Raw genomic sequence first — 22,999 nt, 5'->3', positions numbered from 1 at the left:
ACAGAGGCAGAAGTGTGGTTGACAACAATTGTATTTCAAAATCATTACAACGAAATATGCTGTGTACCTATTTTAATGTCGAGAATATAAGGGAAGGCAGATTAATGATTCTCTAGAGGAATCATCAAATAAGTCTTCCTGCTGCACCTTTAATCATACTACACTTAATACAATATCTGCATGGTATCAGATTTCAACTACAGTACAGTACATGTGGCCCCACATGGACACTGCACATGTGTGAACGCATCCCCGTTTAGTTGGTTGATTTTGGGGAGGGGACCAAACATCAAAGTCATTTGTTCCGTCGGATTAGGGAGGGATGGGAGAGGAAGTCAGCTGTACCCTTTCAAAGGAACCATTCCTGCATTTGCCTGAAGCGATTTAGGGTTCAAATGGCTCTGAGCACTATGGGACTTAACATCCATGGTCATCAGTCCCCTAGAACTTAGAACTACTTAAACCTAACTAACCTAAGGACATCACACACATCCATGCCCGAGGCAGGATTCGAACCTGCGACCGTAGCAGTCGTGTGGTTCCGGACTGAGCGCCTAGAACCGCTAGACCACCGCGGCCGGCAGCGATTTATGGAAATCAGGAATCCTGAATCAGGATGGCCAGATGCAGGCTTGAACCGTCATCCTCCCAAATGAAAGTCCAATGTGCTAACCACAGTGTCACCTCGCTCAGTCCCCTTTAGTTGCTTGATAGTGCACTTCACTATGCTAGTGCAACCTATTCTTGAGTATTGCTTGAATGTTTGGTAACTGTACCACGTTGGATTAAAGGAAGACATCAAAGCAGCTCAAAGTTGGGCTGCTAGGTTTCTTACTGGTAGATTTGGACAATATATAAGTGTTATGGAGATGCTTTGGGAACTCAAATGGAATCCCTGGAAGGGAGACGATATTCCTTTTGAGGAATGCTATTGAGAAAATTTAGAGAACTGGTTTTTGATGCTGACTGCCAAACAATTCTGTTACCACCATCATACATTTCACGTAAGGACCATGAAGATAAGGTACAAGAAATTAGGGCTCATACGGAAGCATATACCGGGTGGTTATAACTAAACTTTTCCTGTTTAACACATTACACATTGAAACTAATTTCTGTATGAGTACCAAACTTGGTAGCATTCATGTCCAGCGTATGGGGTGCATGATTTCCAGATGTCACAGTACCACTGTCCAGTTACAACAATGACTGCCAGGTTCTGTGATCAGTCATCATGATTCATACTCTCACACACATGACCAGTCACAGTGCACATGTTGACATTACAACATGACCTTAAACGAAAGGAGCAGGGCATTATTGTTGAAGCTCTATTATCAAAACAATAGTAATGCTGCAGCTGCAATTCGAGAATATCGCCAGATGAAAGGATTACAGAAGGATCCTCTTTCTTCACCTGCTGTGCAGAGCATGATGAAGGAATTCGAATCAACTGGAGAACTGGGCACCGCTCTGGGAAGAGGCCACCGTCCGGTTGCACCACAGGTTGTTGATAAAATTGATGTTGCTGTGGCAGACAGCACTGCACGCAATTCCCGCTCTCCAGCATTGTGCTTGCTGTGTCACGACATCCCATGGTCCCCTGTATGGAAGGCGCTTGGAACCATTCTCAAACTGTATTTGTACAAGATCCATATTGTACACCAGCTTGCACCCCAGGACGCACAACAACGTGTTGACTTCGCTCGCCACTTTCTTGCAAGGATTGGAGTTGAAAGGGCTGGTCCTGGACCATCCTATGGACAGACAAATCTCATTTATCTCTGATGTGTGAGGTGAACACACAGAATTGCCAAGTGAGGGGATCTTCATTTCCAGTCACTGTGTATGAAGTTCCTCTGTATGGTGTGGCTTCACAGCTACATTCATCATTGACCCATTCTTTTTTTAAAAAAGTGGCACTCAAGGACCAAAGACGTGCTGTGTGACTGGCCAGTGCTACTGTGATATGTTTCGCCAGCATGCTATATACGCTGTACAGGAGAGAGATGCATTGAACTCAACAGTATCCATGCAAGATGGAGCGCCACCGCGCATCGGTCGTCAAGTTCACATGCGTCTCCGAAACACATTTGGATCGAATTGTCAGGCTATCATTATTAAAAGCTTGGCTGGCAAGAGCACCTGATCTCCCTCCATGTGATTTCTGGTTTTGGGGCTACCTATAGGACAAGGTTTACCAGGGGAACATTCATACATGTGCAGATCTGAAGCGCAGTATATCAAGAGAGGTAGCCAGCATACCTATAGACATGCTTCGTTCTCCTGTGCAGAATGCAATCCTGCGCTTTCAGACTCTTCTGGACACTGATGGGCTCCTTTTGTAGCAGTAATGGTATCCGTATGTAACGGTATGATGTACTGTAACAGAAATTAAAAGTGTTTCAACTGAACTGATGTTGCATTTTTTTGTCTTTCCCATGTCCTTCACATTAACACTACCAACTTTGGTAATTAGTTTCCATTTTATAACGTGTTACATAGGGAAGTTTAACTATAACCACCTCATAGACAGTGGAGCGGGAGAGGAAATACATGGTCGCTACACCATGCACCATACGATGGTTCACAGAGTATATACACTCCTGGAAATGGAAAAAAGAACACATTGACACCGGTGTGTCAGACCCACCATACTTGCTCCGGACACTGCGAGAGGGCTGTACAAGCAATGATCACACGCACGGCACAGCGGACACACCAGGAACCGTGGTGTTGGCCGTCGAATGGCGCTAGCTGCGCAGCATTTGTGCACCGCCGCCGTCAGTGTCAGCCAGTTTGCCGTGGCATACGGAGCTCCATCGCAGTCTTTAACACTGGTAGCATGCCGCGACAGCGTGGACGTGAACCGTATGTGCAGTTGACGGACTTTGAGCGAGGGTGTATAGTGGGCATGCGGGAGGCCGGGTGGACGTACCGCCGAATCGCTCAACACGTGGGGCGTGAGGTCTCCACAGTACATCGATGTTGTCGCCAGTGGTCGGCGGAAGGTGCACGTGCCCGTCGACCTGGGACCGGACCGCAGCGACGCACGGATGCACGCCAAGACCGTAGGATCCTACGCAGTGCCGTAGGGGACCGCACCGCCACTTCCCAGCAAATTAGGGACACTGTTGCTCCTGGGGTATCGGCGAGGACCATTCGCAACCGTCTCCATGAAGTTGGGCTACGGTCCCGCACACAGTTAGGCCGTCTTCCGCTCACGCCCCAACATCGTGCAGCCCGCCTCCAGTGGTGTCGCGACAGGCGTGAATGGAGGGACGAATGGAGACGTGTCGTCTTCAGCGATGAGAGTCGCTTCTGCCTTGGTGCCAATGATGGTCGTATGCGTGTTTGGCGCCGTGCAGGTGAGCGCCACAATCAGGACTGCATACGACCGAGGCACACAGGGCCAACACCCGGCATCATGGTGTGGGGAGCGATCTCCTACACTGGCCGTACACCACTGGTGATCGTCGAGGGGACACTGAATAGTGCCTGGTACATCCAAAACGTCATCGAACCCATCGTTCTACCATTCCTAGACCGGCAAGGGAACTTGCTGTTCCAACAGGACAATGCACGTCCGCATGTATCCCGTGCCACCCAACGTGCTCTAGAAGGTGTAAGTCAACTACCCTGGCCAGCAAGATCTCCGGATCTGTCCCCCATTGAGCATGTCTGGGACTGGATGAAGCGTCGTCTCACGCGGTCTGCACGTCCAGCACGAACGCTGGTCCAACTGAGGCGCCAGGTGGAAATGGCATGGCAAGCCGTTCCACAGGACTACATCCAGTATCTCTACGATCGTCTCCATGGGAGAATAGCAGCCTGCATTGCTGTGAAAGGTGGATATACACTGTACTAGTGCCGACATTTTGCATGCTCTGTTGCCTGTGTCTATGTGCCTGTGGTTCTGTCAGTGTGATCATGTGATGTATCTGACCCCAGGAATGTGTCAATAAAGTTTCCCCTTCCTGGGACAATGAATTCACGGTGTTCTTATTTCAATTTCCAGGAGTGTATATACGTGTGGAAGTAGATGCAGATCTACATTATGCATGTGCTACATGGTCAAATGTATCTAGGCATTAACACTGGGTGTGTGGAATGACAAGGAGTTGTGGACTTTGAGACTAGCTGAAAGATTGCTTCTTATAGCCCTTTGAAACTTTGTAATAGTTTACAATCTAATATTAATGCAAATCTTAATATATTTGCGATCTCATGAAAATGAGGTGCATCCAATAACACAATAATATTTCAATACCGTTAAAACCACAGAAGTTAGTACTTCTAGCGAATATACATTTTTACAATGACTCTCTGATTTAACAACTTTTAATTGCTTCATGTGATTTCAACAAACGTTATCTCAGATGATTGCCCTGCACTGTAACTATCATCCCTGAAATCTAAGTGTCTTTATCTATTTTATTTCTTGTTTTTTGTATCTTTTATATCTTTTTATTACTCAAATAACTGTCAGAACATCATATTCTCCACATTTGCACAGAAAATGAACATAGCATCAGTAACCCATATTTTGTTATACATATGAGCAGCACCACTGTTGTAACTTAGTTATTATACAGCACTAGGGAAATGTATTTGGCTCATATATTACTGCTAGTGGGATAGTGGATTTCAGTATCCATACAGTGGTAAGTGTAGTGAATGCAGTCTCTTTAGCATATTTCCCATGAACTGTTATGGTTATAAAACTTGATACTACTGTGACATATAACAGTACACACTAGTCTACATCATATTTAGGACTTGGGAGGCGTGGAAGATAAGTAGACATTTTGGATATTCTGTATGGTTTGTATTGCATTTGTTAATACAAGACATCACACATCAACATTCTATATTGAGACAAGTAATATCTATATAGGTCAACTCTTAATATGATGGCTGTGACCACACTTCCTTCAAAAAGACTGACCTGTATTACACAGTTCAATATCATTTATTAATAACTGTGCTTTGTGATGTTGGCAATGTCCACCAGAGTTCACTTGTAGATTCTACTAAGCTAATAGCAACTTGATGATGTATCGCCATTTATAAAAAATATTCGGTTCTGGTAACAGCTGTAACACAGCAATTATATTTCGTATTCTACATCGACATGTCATGTCATTTATAGATACACATAGAAAAAAAGAGTATATGTAGGAAGTAATCGGAATCTGGAAGAAAGCTGGGGATCTTTAGGTTCTTTAATGTAAGTACTACATATAAGAGTGGGATGACACCACGTGTGTGTACATTAATAGAGAAACAATCAACATTCTAAGTTATATGTTAAATAATAGTTCATGAACTATGTAAGTGTTTGCTGTCAAATAAGATTATGCAGCAATATAGGCAGGAGATGATATCAAATAAGGGAGTGCAAATAGGGGAATGCTTCCCTAAGCAGCCATCAGAAGACTTTGTCAGTCAGTCAATGATTCCTGCATGGGATCACAATCTTGAAAGCACTGCAGGTGGTTTGGGTTTTAAAGTACATATCGCTTAATGGAGCAAGGTCATACATAATGTAGTTGTCTATATGAAAAAAGTAACAGTAGAAGGCTGTGACGAATTGCAGAAGATAGACAATTGCTGCAGAGACCTTGATACACATAAAGGCAACTACTGTGTGTAAACAGATGAAGAGATGCACTACTATTCTATTACACTATTTTGGATAAATCATTGGCGCTGGTAAAATACCTAAGAGTAGCCATCTGGACCGACATAGAGTGCAATGAGCATATAAGGCAAATAGCAGGAAAAGTGCGTGCAAGGCTGATGGTAATCTTATCTGCAAAAGAAGGGGTTTATGAAACACTTATTCGGTCAATTTTTTGAGTACTACTTGCCAGCCTGGAAACATCACCATGTAGTAAAATCCAACACAGAGCAGCACACATGCAGTTGTGTAGTCTAAACTGCGTTTGCTACAAGAGAGGCGTTGTATATTACACAGAGATTTACTGTTGAAAATCCGTGGAGTATGCCGTGGGTATGTATTACATCTTCCCACATGTGTTGCAACATGTCCATAATGAGGACTTAGAGCGAATACAGGGTTTATAACTAAGACAATTATTTCAACTGGAATGGGGCATGGATGTGGGTTCGATGCCAGATGTACTCTCCATCACACACCTTAAGAAGGTGTGCAGATGGCTTGCATCTACTTTTCGGTGTAGACACTAACATAGTTTGCAAACAAGCAGTAGATGTTCAAAAAACTATCAGGTTGACCTACGTGTAACGGGAAATGCCTGCATGTTACCTAGACCAGTAGGAGATGTTTGATACTCTGAGCACACATTATCATGCAGTGCCAAAAACCTTTTCAGTCAATCAAAATTTTCAATTATTTTTAACCAAATACAGTAGTCAGAAACAATATAAATTTTAGTCAAATATCACGAACAAATATGACAGAAAAAGTCAGAAAAACAACAAATTTAAACTGAATTCTACAAATAAAAAATCAGCAATATAACAAATTTTAAAAGCATGTTGTTGTTGTTGTGGTCTTCAGTCCTGAGACTGGTTTGATGCAGCTCTCCATCCTACTCTATCCTGTGCAAGCCTCTTCATCTCCCAGTACCTACTGCAGCCTACATTCTTCTGAATCTGCTTAGTGAATTCATCTCTTGGTCTTCCTCTAAGATTTTTACCCTCCACACTGCCGTCCAGTACTAAATTGGTGATCCCTTGATGCCTCAGAACATGTCCTACCAACCGATCCCTTCTTCTAGTCAAGTTGTGCCACAAACTCCGTTTCTCCCCAATTCTATTCAATACCTCCTTGTTAGTTATGTGATCCACCCATCTAACCTTCAGCATTCTTCTGTAGCACCACATTTCGAAAGCTTCTGTTCTCTTCTTGTCTAAACTATTTATCGTCCACGTTTCACTTCCGTACGTGGCTACATTCCATACAAATACTTTCAGAAACGACTTCCTGACACTTAAATCTATACTCGATGTTAACAAATTTATCTTTTTCAGAAACGCTTTCCTTGCCATTGCCAGTCTACATTTTATATCCTCTCTACTTCGACCATCATCAGTTATTTGGCTCCCCAAATAGCAAAACTCCTTTACTACTTTAAGTGTCTCATTTCCTAATCTAATTCCCTCAGCATCACCTGAGTTAATTCGACTAGATTCCATTATCCTCGTTTTGCTTTTGTTGATGTTCATCTCATACTCTCATTTCAAGACACTGTCCATTCCGTTCAACTGTTCTTCCAAGCCCTTTGCTGTCTCTGACAGAATTACAATGTCATCGGCGAACCCCAAATTTTTATTTCTCCTCCATGGATTTTAATACCTACTCTGAACTTTTCTTTTGTTTCCTTTACTGCTTGCTCAATATACAGATTGAATAGCATCGGGGAGAGGCTACAACCCTGCCTCACTCCCTTCCCAAGCACTGCTTCCCTTTCATGTCCCTCGACTCTTACAACTGCCATCTGGTTTCTGTACAAATTAGGATTGGAATTATTATATTCTTCTTGAAGTCTGAGGGTATTTCGCCTGTTTCATACATCTTGCTCACCAGATGGTAGAGTTTTGTCAGGACTGGCTCTCCCAAGGCTGTCAGTAGTTCTAATGGAATGTTGTCTACTCCCGGGGCCTTATTTCGACTTAGGTCTTTCAGTACTCTGTCAAACTCTTCACGCAGTATCATATCTCCCATTTCATCTTCATCTACCTCCTTTTCCATTTCCATAATATTGTCCTCAAGAACATCACCCCTGTATAGACCCTCTATATACTCCTTCCACCTTTCTGCTTTCCCTTCTTTGCTTAGAACTGGGTTTCCATCTGAGCTCTTGATATTCATGCAAGTGGTTCGCTTTTCTCCAAAGGTCTCTTTAATTTTCCTGTAGGCAGTATCTATCTCACCTCTCGTGAGATAAGCCTCTACATCCTTACATTTGTCCTCTACCCATACCTGCTTAACCATTTTGCACTTCCTGTCGATCTCATTTTTGAGACGTTTGTATTCCTTTTTGACTGCTTCACTTACAGCATTTTTGTATTTTCTCCTTTCATCAATTAAATTCAGTATCTCTTCTGTTATCCAAGGATTTCTACTAGCCCTCGTCTTTTTACCTACTTCATCCTCTGCTGCCTTCACTGTTTCATTCCTCAAAGCTATCCATTTTTCTTCTACTGTATTTATTTCCCTCATTCCTGTCTATTGTTCCCTTATGCTCTCCCTGAAGCTCTGCACAACCTCTGGTTCTTTCAGTTTATCCAAGTCCCATCTCCTTAAATTCCCACCTTCTTGCAGTTTTTTCAGTTTTGATCTACTGTTCATAACCAATAGATTGTGTTCATAGTCCACATCTGCCCCTGGAAATGTCTTACAATTTAAAATCTGATTCCTAAAACCAGCAAAACAACAAATTTAATGGAATCAAAAAATCTCATGTATGATAAAATTAAAAAGTATATTAACTCTCTAATACAAGGCTAATAAATAATTTTTAAAATATAAACATAAAAAATACAAACCTAATAAAAGAATAAACTAGATTATTTATTTTTTAAGAACTTAGTAAATTTTCATCTTCTAAGTTAGCTCTGCAAATCTGATATTAAAATTTTTGCAACCTACATAAAAAACTCGTTTCTTCATTTTTATTTTAAACTATTCAGTTTTTCATTTTTATTTCACTGTATTAATTTTTTATTTTTTATTGTTATTTTCATGTATTAAATTTTTTATTATCTTTTTTTAAACTGTTAAGTTTCTTTCATATAATGAGTGAGGAAACAAGCAGTTTTAGTGTAGCTCAACTTCCTGACCATTGTAAAAGAAGGAGTTTATGAGGACATTATAAATTAAAAAGGTAAAAAATTACTTTTATAATTACACACATCGTCTTCAATCAGAGAAGAATCAAAAGAAAAAACTGGAACCAACTATCTTATTTTAATATAAGATTGATAAAGTTTTTAAAAATGAAGAAGCTAAATACTATGCAGAAATATCTCCTTTTTTACAAATGTATGCTTGGGAAAACAGTTCCTTATTGTTTAGTTAAAAAGCAATTATAGTAGAAAACAAAGTACAAATATAGAAAATAGAATAAATTCAGTTGAGCATATTCATTTCTTGAAGCAATTGAAACCAAAATTTATAAAAGTACTTAAAGAAAATTTGAAATTAAATATTGAGTAGAAAATAAATTTTATATTTTACTGTGAATACAAAATGCGGAACAGTAATCAAGTTATAGGATTTTGGCATCAGACTCAAAATTATAGCATTATTACAGAAAAAATATATCTAAAAAAGTTACAAAGGGGAAACAAAATATTTTAACACAAATGTCTAATTTTCAAACATGTGAATCAGCACAGGCATCAAATAAAACTGTTGCAATTTACTTAACAGTGAACAGATATGTTCCATTAAGAGGTTATCTTATACTGAATTACATGAAAAAAACAAAAAATAGCATGTATATATTAATGTTAAAAATTTTCATCAAAATATTTTTTGTGGTCAACAAAAGCATCATATACCCTGTAAATAGAGATTCACAAAGAGTTAGTAAATATAAAAATGTTGGCCTTGGTGTTGATCAAAAACCCGAAAATTTTGAATACCAAATTCTAGTAGATAACAATTAAAAATCCAGACTACAATTAATACATCTATTAATGTAAGTCCTTTGGCGAAAAATATCAATCACAGCTCTTAAAAATAACAAAATCTAAAAGAAAAGCATTGTAGTTAATCACATATTGAGGAGGAAAATAACACACTACTGTTGGGTAAAGTATTTACCAAGGCTTGTTTCAAGTCATGTAACAACAAATGAGCAAGTAAAATATATATGTGATTTGTGTTTATCACATTATAATAATAAAGAAAAAATTACATGATCACTCACAAATTATTTAATTAATAAGCCATTAAAAGTAGAACCACCAGAGAAAGGCTCACATTAAGTTTTAAAAATACTCAAAAAGTTCCTTTTGTTATTTAAACAGATTTGGAAAGTTTATTAACAAACTTATCTATCCTGAATATGCAGCAGATGATATTATGGTTTCTATGGAGAAAAAGTGAAAGATATATATAAAATTAACAAAGAGAAAATAAATCAAATTGAATTAAAATTCAATTACAAAACCTATACTTTATCAAAAACAGGGACCAACAGTTTTTGTTGCGACATTAAATATGTAAATGGACACTATAAAAAGCCTGTAGTATATAGGGGATAAAATTGCTATGAAATTTATAGAATATATGACAAAATAAGTTTAAGAAATAGGAAGGATTTATTGTTATGAAGAAGAATAGAAACCTTTAACTTCTGAAGAACAATTAAGACATAGTAAATCAAAAATTTATTTGTGTCTAATAAATTATGCAAAAATAATAAAAAAGTCCCCTGGATAATTTCAAAATCTATTATATGTTTGCCAAGTTGTTTATTAACTTCTGGACTTTATAACTGGTAAATAAATTTATTTCATGTTCTTTATCTAGAATTAGAATTTATCCAAGTTGAACAGTCTTACCCAACAGAACTATTGTTGATAATTATTCCATTACATTATTTTTCAAGTACTTCCTACATTAGAAAATTATAATTATTTTTCAAATATTCACACACTCCTTCTTTGTTAAAATACAGGCAAAATCTTTTGTTGTGTCTAAGTCTAATAAATGGGAAGGTAGTTTTTAAACTTCTTTTAAAATTTCTGCTAAGCCTCTTAAAAATGTAATTAATTTAGCATCAGCTAATTCTATTTTGTATGGAATAGTAACACAGTTTTTTTATTTTTATTGTATAGTTCTTATATTTTTGCTAACAATTTTTAATATCTTTAATTCCTTGGACATAACAATCTCATGAAAAAGAATTTTCGCTTTAACTCCATATCTCGCAAAATAAAATTTAAAAATCTAGATCTTAAGAAACTGTTAAAACTTCCTCAAGCTTTTTCTTACCACCAGTTGCCTATTACTAATTTTTCCTTCTCAGTCTATAAAATTTGTTATTTTTTATCATAATGCTGTCACAAAATGGTTCAGTAATTGGCTTTGTGTTTTTCTTCTCCTTTTGTGTAGATAATATCTCCATCATTTGTAACAAGATTATTATTTTTCAAATTTTCTATAAAAGGCCATAACCCAGATCTTTCATTAGCTGATTTTGTTTTACTTGCAAGAAGTTATGTTATAGAATACTTTTATTTTTAGTGCACATTTTATTTTCAGCTGCTATTTAGTATTGCAAATTTGCAATAGGTTTGTGCATAAATAGCTGGGGTTTTAAAGGTAGCTGAAACTGAGTAGCTAACACCATAGTGATGTGAGTAGTAAAAATAATTTTTAGTTAGATATAACATTTCATTATAATTCAGTATAATTTCATTTTCCTTGTTTTCGAAACAAAGTGAATAAACAATCAACTGCTTGATTCTTCGTTATCTGATAATGACAGATTACACAATACTCATGTAAAAATGTAAGGAATGAAATTTTCAATTAAGAGGTGTGGAATTGAGACCCACCAGATAACGTCTAAAATTATGATTTATTTCGTGAGTTTATACATGCAACACAATTAAAAGAAGATATCGATATAAAGCCATATATTTTCATTACAAATTATGCCATTTATGTTACAAAATTGACTCAAAAAGACATATTGTAGTAACACAAAAACATACTATGAAATTATTTTCTATGTTTAATGATAAACTCATAATAATACTTTATTTCACTTAATGTTTTGTACAAATAAGAATTTAACGTATGAAGCTCACCACAGAGTATTACCTGAGAGTTTTTAAATCAATACGAAAAATGTTTTTGTTATACATTTTTTATTTTATAATTTGTGTTTTGGTTATTGAGTGAGAAACTTATAAAAATAATATATTTACATGAAAATATTTTTTTACGTTATTGGTAAATTATTCATCATTATATTATAATATTGTAATTTTTTTAGTAAAAGATTTAATGATAAATTATAATTTTCCAATAAATAATAACGATATTCATAAACCAGATAATTCACAATTTTTTAGTCATAGAGAAGAGAGAGCTCGTTTTTCAATTTCTTCCCAAATATCAATATATTTCGATATGATTAAGAAGAATCCATTTGAATAAGGAGGATTCTTCTCTATAAATAGCTTTAAAGTAATCAGAGTGCACTTTATGTTTTCAGCTTCTCAGATAATATATTATTGAAGATGATTTAAAATAATATTTGCAAAAATTAAATCTAACTTGTTTCTTTCTTTATTTATTATTTCTATCAACAAAACAATTTTGTCAAATTTAAATTTGTGCCATACATTACTCATATTTTATTTATTCATATTTATGAGACGAAAAATTATTACTTTTTAAAATGAAAACTAGAGGTTCTATTTTTTTATAGCTCATGAACATTTGAATACTAGACTTGGGGAGCTAATTTATAAGATAAATAATTTATTACATTTGAAAAAATGAATAAACTTCTCAATACTTTTTGCATAGGTTGTGTATATTTGAATACCAGATTTGGTGAGCTGTTTTATAAGATACAAAATTAGTTACAGTTTTTAAAAATGAATAAAAGTATTTACTTTTTTATTATACCGATTTTTTTGAGATAATATGTTTAATATTATTTATTATATTTATGTTTCTAATGTTTGCATTGTTAAAAAATTTTTATACATGAGAGTTCTTTATTCAGTTCAAATTTGTTCTTTTAATAATTTGCTGTCTTTTTTTTGTACATGACGTTTGTTTGAAATTGATCATTTCTGAGATTTCTGTATTTGGTTAAACAGATGGGAAAGTTCAGTTGACCAAGGAGATTTTCGGAGAGTGCACTATAAAGGGAACTCAGAGTGCAAAAATATCTCCTACTTAGAAGCTATAGACTATAATTACATTTCATATTTAGTAAGATTTGCTTTGTTTTTAGCATACCTACCACTTCTCACGTGTGTTGTGTTACATCCTGACAGTAGGTTATTGTTATAGGAAGTAACGTCAGTCTGTGGATTCTGTACTTAACAATGTATAATTAGACATGCAGTAGCAAGGCCTATTTCATCATTGCACTAGAGAACTATTAATCAATGTTTTCCTACATTATCGCTGTTGACAAATGTTCTGTGAAAACGAACTTCTTCTTGACTTTAGTTTATCACAGCAGTTGTTTAAGTAACAGTATTGGTTAGGCTATTACTATCTAATTGTGCTGGAGACTATGTGATGAACATTGTGCATCTTGTGTAGATCCACATCCCAGCCACAAACAAGGTGAACTGTGAAACAGTCAAATGGTCGAAAATTCTGCACAAATGCCCCACCTTTGTCAGTTGCGATTTTCTGTTTGAAACATGGTCTGTATGTCAACTGAATGACATGTCCAGACTTAATATCCACTAGCAAGTGTGTAGAGCCTTTTGATCAAATAACATATGCATAATGTAGATCACGCAGGTTCTGTCAGGGGCCTTAAGGGGGACAAGTTTATGCAGGCCAAGTCTCCATGTGGTGGTGAAATATAGTATATTAGTTAAAATGCAATATCCTGCTGATAATATACTAAGCACTGTATAATTAAAGGTGCAGCAGCAAGGCTGTTTTGATAATTGATCTGAAGAGCTATTAATCGGTCTTCCCTTTTATTCCCGCCATTAAAAATTATCTTTAAGATTTAGAGGTAATTTGTCTTTCTGATTTTGAAATGTCATTTTCTGGTCGTCATGAGTACCTCTATTTCTGTAATTGCTGTATCACGTATTGACAATTATCCAACTATGTTCCCATCCAAGAAATGTCAGAGGGTGTTTGCTGCCCTGAAACTCTACACATCACACTGGCAGCCATAACACTGAAGGAACTGCATCACCAAGTACACTTCAGGATTGTAGGGTCAAATTGAGTGGCTCGAACATTTGTCAACAGCAAGAATATAGGGAGAGTAAATTTTAAAGTACTGGATGGCATCTGTATTACACATTTGTCTCATTTGGTATCGTACTTCACTAACGTGAATAGATTTTTGGTGTTGTGTTCTTTGCTATACTTGAGCACAGGCTATTCTTGATGTTTTAATGTCGCTGTTAATACATTAAGATCAAATGAATATTAAAGTAGACTAATTTGGGACAGCTCTATTGAATGACCAACACTGTATCTCTGATTGCTATGACAATCGAACTTAAAATGAGGGGAATGCATTATACAGTGGGAGTAACAGGAATTTGCTTTTATCTGTAGGTAGTTTCATGTGCATCAGGCTTGTGAAACCATTCTATTATTAGTAGTATGTATACTGTAATTGGAATTATACATTGCTTAGTATTTTCTTATTCGACACAGTCTGAAAATCTAAAAAGGTATCCTATTTATGACGATCTATATATGTCTCGGATAGTGACATTGCAAAGTAGTTGAACATAAATAGATGGAACATTGGTTCCTTGAGTCAAAGGCAAGTGGGTTTGGTGTTCGAGCTAGTCTCTGTCGAAAACACCATCATGAAAGAAATGTCATTTCTACTACTTAGGAATGAATGTGAGACAGCGAGAGGAATACTTTGAAGCAATACAATGAGGTATAAAAATCCTATTACAGTCCAAAAGAAATCTGTATGTGCCTGTAATTGAAAATGAAATGGGAGTACTACTTTTAGAATCCAAGCTTGTGCAGTATGTTCTTCAGGACCTCATGTGTTTAACAGTATGTAGTATACTGCTTGTATGTGGGTTAGAGTATACATTTTAGCTAAGTGCTATGTAGTGTTCTCCGCTAAGAGAAAGCGGTGAAATTGCTATGTAGCATAAAATTGTATGTGGTAGGTGCTCTCCAATATCTGTTTCTTTAATACATATTGCACATTCGGTGTTTTGAGAAATATGAACTACACATGACAGTGTTCAAAGCTAGAGCATCCCTGGCTGCATGCAGTGCGCTACTGCAAAATAGAACCTGAAAAAATAATTACTGTACAGCAATGAAATCTCGAGAATACATTTGTTTAGGTAACATGATAAGTGAATAACATTGCAACATCACAGGTTAATGTATGTATGAGACAAATTGGTGCAAATGTGAAATGCTGGCATTAATAACCATCCAGAATATTGAATGCAAGCGTGGAATTGTGCATGCATTGTGTTGTAAAGGTGCCAGATGTCAGTTTGTGGGATGGAGTTATATACCTGTTGCACTTGGTCCATCAATACTGGGGCAGTTAATACTATTTTTGGATGACACTGGAGTTGTCATCTGATGATATCCCATATGTGCTACATTGGAGACAGGTGTAATGACTGAGCAGGCCAAGGCAACATGTCGACACTTCATAGAGCGATATGTGGCTGAGCGTCATCCTGTTGGAAAACACCCCCTGGAATGCTGTTCATTAATGACATAGCAACAGGTCGAATCACCAGACTGATGTACCAATTTGCAGGCAGGGTGTAAGGGCTAATCACGAGGGTGCTCCTCGATTCATATGAAATCGCACCCCGGGCCATAACTCCAGGTGTAGGTCTAGTGTCTCTATCACACAATCAGGTTGGTTGCAGGCCCTCAACTGGCCTCCTTCAGCCAACACATGGCCATCACTGACACAGAGGTAGAACCAGTTTTCATCAGAAAACACAACTGACTTCCACCACGCCCTCCAATGAGCGATCACTTGACACCTTTGAAGTTGTACACTACAGGGCATCTGTTTCGGAGCTGTTGTCCTTGAAGTAACATATTTGTAACAGTTCGTTGAGTCACTGTGGTGTCAAATGGTGCTCAAATTGCTGCTGCAAATGGAGCACAATGCACCTGAGCCATACACCAAACACGATTGTCTGCCCTCTTGGGCCATGTGGCTCTCTGGACCCGTTTTCTATGATTTCCCTAAATCGCTCCAGGCAAATTCCTAGATGGTTCCTTTGAAATGGCATGGCCGACTTCCTTCCCCGTCCTTCCCTAATCCAATGAGACCAATGACCTCACTGTCTGGTCTCCTTCCCCAAAAAACCCAACCCCTCTCTGGAGCTTGGTCGTGTTGCGACCATACATCCCTGTGGTCACCCCTCCCCCTAGTCATTTACAGTTGCTATATTCCTGCTAAGTCTTTCTACAGAGTCAGAGAAGGAGCATCCAGCTTCTCATAAGTAGTTGGGGAAAGTTCGTTCTAGGACACTTTTGATGCAAATTGGTATCAAAATAATTAATTGATCAATTACACCCATGCCCTGATGACATCATGGGTTTCCCCAGCCAGCATGTGAGTCCCTTCGCCACACTCACCCCATCCCCACCCCCACAAATGGCAGCAAATAGAAATTTTTGTAGGAAATTAAAAAAAAATGGAGAAAAATTAAAATTTATTGGCGGGAATATCCAATATCGTGTGCACACCTTGATTTGGGAGACAAGCTGAGCTAGTTCACAACAGTGCCTCCAACATAGAGGGCTGTAAGCGCTCACCCACCCTGGCACCATCTGGAAATCGGGAGGAAAAGGACCCAGTCTCTACCGGGCTGCTGGATAGGATGGATGTAAATCTTTATTTTGCATGCAGTACTGCATATTGTTTGTCGAAACAGTTTGAACTGCCACTGATCGAGCACTAGACAATAGTTTTGTCCAATTTCATCAGTAACTGCTGGATATGAAGTGGATATTTTCACTATTAGTCTAGCACTACAGAGTTCCTCCAGCCAGTCTAGACAATAGCCCTACATGCAAATGATTGGTAATAATGGTATGACAGCAAGCTATCACTGAAGTACAGGGAAATAGCTGCTGCTGGGAGGAACATAAGGATGTATAATAATAATATTAGAACAGTGATTCACTTTATCTGGACGCCTCTTTTTTTTCTTTTATTGTGATTTCATTCCCCTGCCTCATATGGGCAGGAGAGGGTTGGCAGTGGCACAATCCGCCACTCTTCAGCTCAGTGATACATTTAATAAAAGGATGAAAACGATATGTATAAAAGGCGATAAAATGGGGGACATAATATAATAAGAGGAGACAGTGGGGGTTAAAATATACACTTACATGGAGACGTTCGTTTGGGACAGTTAAAAAAAGTCCACATAAAGATAAAAAACAGAGTTGGGGATTTGTGGAGCACGTAAAATACACTGAAATCACATGCAGAAATTAAAAGTTGGCCACAGTATCAAAACACTCCTAAATAAGGATGCTTTAAAACCATCGTACAAGATGGAGCACACATTACCAATAATAAAAACTGCTGGGAGGGACCTGCCAAGGGAGGGGTGGCCTGAGAGGAGGCAAAAGGAGGGGAGAGGAAGGGGGTTGTGGGGAGGGGGGCTGATTGCAGTGGGATGAAAAGAAAGGGGGTCAGGGGCATACCAATGGTCAGGAGACAGGTGGGGTGGGAGATGGAGAGGGAAGGGAAGTCAGGAGGGAGCACAGAGATGCAGAAGAGGTGCACTGGAAAGGGAGGGGCGAAGGAGAGAGGAAAAAACCACTCAGGGAAGTGGAAGAGGAGAGGAGATGGTGCCCTGAGGGGAAGGTGGTGTTAGAGTTGGCAGGAGGGGTAGGTGTCAGGGTAAAGGAAGTTTCGTTGGGAAAGAAGATGGAGGACGTGGAGATGGAGATATGTTGGGATACCACCATAAAGTCGCGACAATGGGCTAGTGGTAGAGAGGACAGAAGACACCAGGGGTGGGAGAATTGAGTCTTCAGACGATGTGCAGGGTGTGGATATGTTTTAGGAAAAGGAGAAGATGTAGGAAGGGGATAAGTTCATAGAGGATCCGTGTGGGGTACGGGAGGTAGATATGGAAAGTGAGGTGGAGTGCATGATATTCAAGAAATCTGAGCACTTTATAGAATCTGGGCAGAGCGGAAATCCAGGTAACGCTGGCATATCAAAGGATGGGGTGAATCAAGGATTTGTAGGTGTGGAGGATAGTGGAAGGATGCAGTCTCCATGTCTGGCTGGACAGGAGTTTTGGGAGGTGGAGCCTATTCTGGGCTTTCTGTTGGATCATAAGGAGATGGGGAGTCCAGGTGAGGTGACAACCAAAGGTGAGGCCAAGGTATTTCAGGGTAGGAGTGAGGTGGATAGGGCGACCATAAATGATGAGGTAAAAATAGTGGAGCCGGGAGGAGTGGATGGTATGACCTGTGATGATTGTATGGGTTTTTGAAGGGTTGATACGAAGGCGCCACCGATCACACCAGGTGGAAAACTGGCTGAAGAGGGTTTGAAAAGTACGCTGGAAGAGTTGAAGAGTAGCATAAAGGGCCAGGGAGGCGGCGTCGTCAGCAAATTGAAGGAGATGAACAGGTGGGGCAGGTTTGGGCATATCTGCAGTATACAGGAGATAGAGGAGAGGGGAAAGGATGGAGCCTTGGGGCATGCTGGTAGTGAGATAGAGATATGGGAGTTGGTATTGTGGATAGTGACACAAGACGGATAATGGGATAGAAAGGAAGCAACGAGACGGACGAAACTGATGGGAATAGCGTAGGTCTGCAATTTAAAGAGGAGCCTGGGATGCCATACATGATCATAGGGGAAGGAATATAGTGGATTGATGGGAATTAAGTTGGAAGGAAAGAAGACTGGTAAGGTTAAGGAGCTGGTAACTGGCTGAGAGGTAGGGCCAGAAGCTACACTGGATAAAGGGAAGGAGGTGGTGCTGGTTAAGGTGGTGACGAATATGGCAAGAGAGGATAGACTCAAAGACCTTATTGAAGATGGACGTGAGGCAGATGAGACGATAGAAAGAGGTGTCAGAGGGGGTGTGTTGGGTTTAGGGAACAACAGGAGGTGGGAAGTGTTTCATAGGTCAGGGTAAAACCTGTTGGAGAGGAGGACATTATACAAGCTGGGACATTATACAAAGTGGGAGAGAGTGGCAGGACATTTGTTTTGAAGGGTTTAACGACTGTGTGGAAGAGGGAGCAATCAAAGTGAGGATCGCCTAAGCCTCTTTTCTTTCTTTATTGTGATTTCATTTGGCAGGGGTTTAATCCGCCGGTCTTCAGCTGAGTGACATTACAGTTAAATAAAAAGAGGAAGCTACACATAAAAGGGGAAAAATGGTACATAAAAACATAATAAGTGGAGACAATGTGGGTGAAAAATACACTGACAGAGGGACGTTGATTGTGGGACAGTTCAAAAAGTCGACATAGAGTTAAAAACCAAGTTGGCGAGTCGTGGAGCATATAAAATACACTGGGGTCACTTGCACAAGTTAAAAGTTGGCCACAGTATAAAAATGCATCAGAACGACAGACTCTTAAAAAACTACTGTAAGCAATGGAGCACACGCAAAGAATGAAAATGGCTGGGAGGGACCTGCCGAGGGAGAGGAGGCCTAAGAGGAGGGGAAAGAGGGGAGAGGAAGGTGCATTGGGGGAGGGGGGACTGGAAGGGGTTGGGCAAAAAGGATGGGGGGCGAGGCAGAACAACAGGCAGGAGACAGATGAGGTGGGAAACGGAGAAAGAAGGCAAGTCAGGAGGAAGCTCAAAGACACAGAAGGAGGGCACAGGAAAAGGAGGGGGTCGTTATACCTTTTTCATTTATGGTACTTTCAATTTCCCATCCGGGGCAGTCTGGCAGCATCATAGACACTGCTCTTCAGCCTAGAGAAATTACAACTGTACAGGAGGACATTTAAAACAATAAAAAGGAGAAACATGGTTGAACATAGGTATAAACAAGAGGGAACATGTTAGAAGAAAGTATACAAGAAAGGGGTGACTGTAAAATGGAGATAAAAAACAAAAAATGTATGTTACACAAAAAAACACACAGTGTGAGAATTAAAAGACACAAGTCCAAGTATGGTAGGAGCATAAAAAGTCACAGAACGATTAAAACAGCCACGTGATGGGTGGCGCAGCTTGGAAAAACCACGGACAGCAGAACTACACTCCTGGAAATGGAAAAAAGAACACATTGACACCGGTGTGTCAGACCCACCATACTTGCTCCGGACACTGCGAGAGGGCTGTACAAGCAATGATCACACGCACGGCACAGCGAACACACCAGGAACCGCGGTGTTGGCCGTCGAATGGCGCTAGCTGCGCAGCATTTGTGCACCGCCGCCGTCAGTGTCAGCCAGTTTGCCGTGGCATACGGAGCTCCATCGCAGTCTTTAACACTGGTAGCATGCCGCGACAGCGTGGACGTGAACCGTATGTGCAGTTGACGGACTTTGAGCGAGGGCGTATAGTGGGACATGCGGGAGGCCGGGTGGACGTACCGCCGAATTGCTCAACACGTGGGGCGTGAGGTCTCCACAGTACATCGATGTTGTCGCCAGTGGTCGGCGGAAGGTGCACGTGCCCGTCGACCTGGGACCGGACCGCAGCGACGCACGGATGCACGCCAAGACCGTAGGATCCTACACAGTGCCATAGGGGACCGCACCGCCGCTTCCCAGCAAATTAGGGACACTGTTGCTCCTGGGGTATCGGCGAGGACCATTCGCAACCGTCTCCATGAAGCTGGGCTACGGTCCCGCACACCGTTAGGCCGTCTTCCGCTCACACCCCAACATCGTGCAGCCCGCCTCCAGTGGTGTCGCGACAGGCGTGAATGGAGGGAAGAATGGAGACGTGTCGTCTTCAGCGATGAGAGTCGCTTCTGCCTTGGTGCCAATGATGGTCGTATGCGTGTTTGGCGCCGTGCAGGTGAGCGCCACAATCAGGACTGCATACGACCGAGGCACACAGGGCCAACACCCGGCATCACGGTGTGGGGAGCGATCTCCTACACTGGCCGTACACCACTGGTGATCGTCGAGGGGACACTGAATAGTCCACGGTACATCCAAACCTCATCGAACCCATCGTTCTACCATTCCTAGACCGGCAAGGGAACTTGCTGTTCCAACAGGACAATGCACGTCCGCATGTATCCCGTGCCACCCAACGTGCTCTAGAAGGTGTAAGTCAACTACCCTGGCCAGCAAGATCTCCGGATCTGTCCCCCATTGAGCGTGTTTGGGACTGGATGAAGCGTCGTCTCACGCGGTCTGCACGTCCAGCACGAACGCTGGTCCAACTGAGGCGCCAGGTGGAAATGGCATGGCAAGCCGTTCCGCAGGACTACATCCAGCATCTCTACGATCGTCTCCATGGGAGAATAGCAGCCTGCATTGCTGCGAAAGGTGGATATACACTGTACTAGTGCCGACATTGTGCATGCTCTGTTGCCTGTGTCTATGTGCATGTGGTTCTGTCAGTGTGATCATGTGATGTATCTGACCCCAGGAATGTGTCAATAAAGTTTCCCCTTCCTGGGACAATGAATTCACGGTGTTCTTATTTCAATTTCCAGGAGTGTATATACAAGTTGAGCACACGATTAAAAACCACACCACTTGATGTCAACTGCACTGAACATGACACTGATGCAGCACGTTGATGCTGAATAAAAAATTGGGAGGATCTACCAGGGGTGGGGATATGAATGAGAATGGAATGGGGGGGAAGGTGTGGTGCTAGAAGGGGGAGAGAAGGGGGATGGGCGACGGGGTGGGGGGCACACTGAAGGGGCTGGGGAGGAAAAGGATGGGAGAGGAAAACAGCCAAGGAGGGAGTGCAGGGACTCAGGGTGGGGGAGGAGGAACTACTGCTCAGGGGGAAGGAAAGGACAGGAAAGAGGGGCCCTGGGGAGGGGGAAAACAAGGTCGGGCTACAGTTGGTAAGAAGGGTAGGTGTCACAGTGAAGTTCATCATCTGGGAGGGGAAGGTGCTGGAAATTGTCCTGATGAAGGATATGGATAGTGTGGTGATGGAGAGAGGGTGGGATACAGTGAGAGAGGCACGGGAAAGGGGCAGGTGGAGGAGAGGAAGTGGGACACCAGGGTGAGGGGGTATCAAGCTGCAGACTGTACAAAGGATGTGGATATGTTGGTGAAAAAGCATAAGGTGAGGGCAGTGGATGAGTTTGTACAGGATCTGTGTTGGGGATGGAAGGTGGATATGGAAGGCAAGGGCATGGCGTCCAAGGATTTGGATGGCCATATAAAGGTGGGGGGGGGGGGGTTGATTCAGGCAATGCTGGGGTAACTGAGGATAGGATGGATTAGGGATTTGTAGGTGTGGAGGATGGTGGAAGAATGCAATCCCCATGTCCGGCCAGAAAGGAGTTTTCGGAGGCAGAGGTGGGTATGGGCTTTCTGCTGTATGGTCAGGAGATGAGGGGTCCAGCTGAGATGACGGCCGAGGGTGAGGCCAAGGTATCTCAGGGTAGGGGTGGGCTGGGTGGGATGACCATAAATGGTGAGGTAGAAATCATGGAGACGGAAAGAGTGGATCATGCGACCTATGATGATTGCCTGGGTGTTGGAGGGGTTGATATGAAGAAATCACTGTTTTCACCAAGTGGTAAACTGGTAGAGGTGGGTTTGGAGGGTCCATTGGGACCGTTGATGGATAGAGAACCAGGAAGGTGTTGTCATCAGCATCTTAGTGGAGGTGTACAGGTGGGAGTGGCTTGGGCATATCGGCAGTTTATAGGAGATAGAGGAGAGGGGAGAGAACAGAGCCTTGGGGGACGCAAGCAGTGGGATAAAAGATATGAGAGTTGGTATTGTGAAGGGTGACATGGGAAGGACGGCGTGAGACAGATTAAATACAGATTAAATTGATAGGCAGGGCATAGGTCTGGAATTTAAAGAGGAGATCAGTATGCCATACATGGACATAAGTATTTTGGAGGTCAAGGAAACTAAAATTCAGGAGCAATGGGAGCTAAGTTGGAGTGAGGGAAGGTGGACGAGGTTAAGGAGTTGGTCTTCAGTGGAGAAGGAGAGTCAGAAGGCAGACTGGGTAATGGGGAGGAGGTGGTGTTGGGTAGGGTGGTGATGGATACAATGGATAAGGATGAATTTGAAGACCTTGCTGAAGACAGAGGTGAAGCAGATTGGCCGTTAGGGACAGGCGTTGGAAGGGGTTTGTTTGGTTTGAGGAAC

Source organism: Schistocerca americana, chromosome X (assembly GCF_021461395.2).
Source record: "Schistocerca americana isolate TAMUIC-IGC-003095 chromosome X, iqSchAmer2.1, whole genome shotgun sequence".
Lineage (NCBI taxonomy): Eukaryota > Metazoa > Arthropoda > Insecta > Orthoptera > Acrididae > Schistocerca > Schistocerca americana.
The sequence above is the reverse complement of the archived record's forward strand: the minus strand, read 5'-3'. Positions refer to the sequence as shown.